General features: G+C 50.2%; 1 long non-coding RNA gene across 2 annotated transcripts; it reads left to right on the top strand.

Moving 5' to 3' along the window:
• The first annotated feature begins 381 nt into the window (after positions 1–381).
• Positions 382–1250, top strand: LOC309569942. 2 transcript variants are annotated; one of them, XR_014226104.1, is made up of 4 exons: positions 382–431; positions 546–665; positions 843–905; positions 963–1250. It is a non-coding gene; the product is annotated as an uncharacterized lncRNA (long non-coding RNA). The 2 variants fall into 2 exon arrangements; XR_014226105.1 differs by having other exon boundaries at positions 843–908; positions 972–1250.
• The last annotated feature ends 2963 nt before the right edge of the window (positions 1251–4213 follow it).

Raw genomic sequence — 4213 nt, 5'->3', positions numbered from 1 at the left:
TGTAGTACTATTTGCAGTACTTGCAGTATTCACTGTGGTTGTGCCCGTGGCAGGTCGTGCAGCTGTAGTACTATTTGCAGTACTTGCAGTATTTGCTGTGGTTGGGCCCGTGGCAGGTGGTGCAGCTGTAGTACTATTTGCAGTACTTGCAGTATTTACTGTGGTTGAGCCCGTGGCAGGTGGTGCAGCTGTAGTACTATTTGCAGTACTTGTATTACTCACTGTGGTTGAGCCCGTGGCAGGTGGTGCAGCTGTAGTACTATTTGCAGTACTTGTATTACTCACTGTGGTTGAGCCCGTGGCAGGTGGTGCAGCTGTAGTACTATTTGCAGTACTTGTATTACTCACTGTGGTTGAGCCCGTGGCAGGTGGTGCAGTGGTAGTACTATTTGCAGTACTTGCATTATTTACTGCGGTTGTGCCTGTGGCAGGTGGTGCAGCTGTAGTACTATTTGCAGTACTTGCATTATTTACTGCGGTTGTGGCAGGTGGTGCAGTGGTTGTACTATTTGTGGTACTTGTATTATTCCCTGCGGTTGTGGCAGGTGGTGCAGCTGTAGTACTATTTGCAGTACTTGCATTATTTACTGCGGTTGTGCCTGTGGCAGGTGGTGCAGTGGTAGTACTATTTGCAGTACTTGTATTATTTCCTGTGGTTGTGGCAGGTGGTGCAGTTGTAGTACTATTTGCAGTACTTGCATTATTTACTGCGGTTGTGGCAGGTGGTGCAGTGGTTGTACTATTTGTGGTACTTGTATTATTCCCTGCAGTTGTGGCAGGTGGTGCAGTGGTAGTACTATTTGCAGTACTTGCATTATTTACTGCGGTTGTTGCCGTGGCAGGTGGTGCAGCTGTAGTACTATTTGCGGTACTTGTATTATTCCCTGCGGTTGTGGCCGTGGCAGGTGGTGCAGTGGTTGTACCATTTGCAGTACTTGTATTATTCCCTGCGGTTGTGGCAGGTGGTGCAGCTGTAGTACTATTTGCAGTACTTGCATTATTTACTGCGGTTGTGCCTGTGGCAGGTGGTGCAGCTGTAGTACTATTTGCAGTACTTGTATTATTTCCTGTGGTTGTGGCAGGTGGTGCAGTGGTAGTACCATTTGTGGTACTTGTATTATTCCCTGCGGTTGTGGCCGTGGCAGGTGGTGCAGCTGTAGTACTATTTGCGGTACTTGTATTATTCCCTGTGGTTGTGGCCGTGGCAGGTGGTGCAGTGGTAGTACCATTTGTGGTACTTGTATTATTCCTTGTGGCCGTGGCTGGTGGTGCAGCTGTAGTACTATTTGCAGTATTTGCTGCGGTTGTGGCCGTGGCAGGTGGTGCAGCGGTTGTACTCTGTGTGGCAATGCTTGTCAGTAATGCTGGAAGAGAAAAAGAAACAGAGATGATACAGAACTGATCCCACCGTATAGAACATGTATAGTGTGTGACTGCGGGGGAGGGGACATTAGAGTGTAAGCTCCTCTGGTACAGAGACTGACTCAGTAGTCTCTGAGGTACAGCACTGCGGTATGCAATATATGCCAAAAGTGAGTACACCCCTAAGTGAAAGTGTCAAATTTTGGCCCAATTAGCCATTTTCCCTCCCCGGTGTCATGTGACTCGTTAGTGTTACAAGGTCTCAGGTGTGAATGGGGGAGGTGTGTTACATTTGGTGTTATCGCTCTCACTCGCTCATACTGGTCACTGGAAGTTCAACATGGCACCTCATGGCAAAGAACTCTCTGAGGATCTGAAAAAAAGAATTGTTGCTCTACATAAAGATGGCCTAGGCTATAAGAAGATTGCCAAGACCCTGAAACTGAGCTGCAGCACGGTGGCCAAGACCATACAGCGGTATAACAGGACAAGTTCCACTCAGAACAGGCCTCTCCATGGTCCACCAAAGAAGTTGAGTGCTGCCGGCACTGGGGAGCTACAGATCATTGAGGGAACCATGAATGCCAACATGTACTGTGACATACTGAAGCAGAGCATGATCCCCTCCCTTCAGAGACTGGGGGGCAGGGCAGTATTCCAACATAACGACCCCAAACACCTCCAAGACCACCACTGCCTTACTAAAGAAGCTGAGGGTAAAGGTGATGGACTGGCCAAGCGTCTCCAGACCTAAACCCTATTGAGCATCTGTGGGGATCCTCAAACAGAAGGGGGAGGAGCGCAAGATCTCTAACATCCACCAGCTCTGTGATGTCATCATGGGGGAGGTCTCTAACATCCACCAGCTCTGTGATGTCATCATGGGGGAGGGGAAGAGGACTCCAGTGACAACCTGTGAAGCTCTGGTGACCTCCATGCCCAAGAGGGTTAAGGCAGTGCTGGAAAATAATGGCGGCCACACAAAATATTCACACTTTGGGCCCAATTTGGAGATTGTCACTTAGGGGTGTACTGACTTTTGTGAGATATTGTATATTAGAGTTATATGAATGTATAATAATAGTGTGTGACTGTGGGGGGGGGGAGGGGACATTAGAGTGTAAGCTCCTCTGGTATTGGCTCAGTGATCTCTGTACAGCGCTGCGGTATAGGTCAGAGATATATAAATGTATAATAAGAATGGAATGTACGTTGCAATATCCTTTCCATTGTTTTGCAGATTATTAATATTGGTGGAATGTCCCCCCTCCCCCCGCCTCTGAACTTCCCTCGCCCTGTCTGTAGTCGGGTTCCGGGAGGTTGGAGGTGACTTCTTCCTCGGGGCGCAGAGTCTGATGCCAAAACACGTAGCTTGGCATGCAGAGGAGTAACAGAGCTGAACCAAGGACATGTAAAGGGGGGGAGGAGAGAGCGCAGAGACTGCAGAGTCCAGAGAGGAGAGCGCAGAGACAGCAGAGTCCAGAGAGGAGAGCGCAGAGACAGCAGAATCCAGGGAGGAGAGTGCAGAGACAGCAGAGTCCAGGAAGGAGAGTGCAGGGACAGCAGAGTCCAAGGAGGAGAGTGCAGAGACAGCAGAATCCAGGGAGGAGAGTGCAGAGACAGCAGAGTCCAGAGAGGAGAGCACAGAGACAGCAGAGTCCAGGGAGGAGAGTGCAGAGACAGCAGAATCCAGGGAGGAGAGTGCAGAGACAGCAGAGTCCAGGGAGGAGAGTGCAGAGACAGCAGAATCCAGGGAGGAGAGTGCAGAGACAGCAGAGTCCAGGAAGGAGAGTGCAGAGACAGCAGAGTCCAGGAAGGAGAGTGCAGAGACAGCAGAGTCCAGAAGAGTGCACAGAGACAGCAGAGTCCAGAGAGGAGAGTGCAGAGACAGCAGAGTCCAGAGAGGAGAGCGCAGAGACAGCAGAGTCCAGAGGAGTGCACAGAGACAGCAGAGTCCAGAGAGGAGAGTGCAGAGACAGCAGAGTCAAGAGAGGAGAGAGGACAGAGACAGCAGAGTCAAGAGAGGAGAGTGCAGAGACTTCCAAATAATTTTCTGGCTGTGTATTTGATGATTAGAGACTAATTTCCCCGCAATTCCCAGCCCAACTCCCACAATTCTCCTCTCATATATTCTACAGATTGGACGTCCCGATATTTCTGGGTAGCTGAAGATTTCTCCACTTTCTGAAATATCGCTCTATTAACCCTTCACTGACAGTGGTTGGTTCCTCAGGAAAGTGCGGATTGGGTGAAGGTGGCCGATCGAGGAATCGGTTGTGGATCCACCAATCATCTCTCCGCCAATCATCTCTCCGCCAATCATCTCTCCGCCAATCATCTCTCCGCCAATCATCTCTCCCCCAATCATCTCTCCACCAACCATCTCTCCGCCAATCATCTCTCCGCCAATCATCTCTCCGCCAATCATCTCTCCGCCAATCATCTCTCCACCAACCAACTCTCCACCAATCATCTCTCCACCAATCATCTCTCCGCCAATCATCTCTCAGCCAATCATCTCTCCCCCAATCATCTCTCCACCAACCATCTCTCCGCCAATCATCTCTCCGCCAATCATCTCTCCGCCAATCATCTCTCCGCCAACCATCTCTCCGCCAATCATCTCTCCACCAATCATCTCTCCGCCAATCATCTCTCCAATAATCATCTCTCCACCAATCATCTCTCCGCCAATCATCTCTCCGCCAATCATCTCTCCGCCAATCATCTCTCCGCCAATCATCTCTCCACCAATCATCCCTCCCCCAATCATCTCTCCACCAACCATCTCTCCACCAATCATCCCTCCCCCAATCATCCCTCCCCCAATCATCTCTCCGCCAACCATCTC

The sequence above is a fragment of the Pelophylax lessonae genome (assembly GCF_965119305.1).
Source record: "Pelophylax lessonae genome assembly, chromosome: 13".
NCBI lineage: Eukaryota > Metazoa > Chordata > Amphibia > Anura > Ranidae > Pelophylax > Pelophylax lessonae.
The sequence above is the reverse complement of the archived record's forward strand: the minus strand, read 5'-3'. Positions and strand labels throughout refer to the sequence as shown.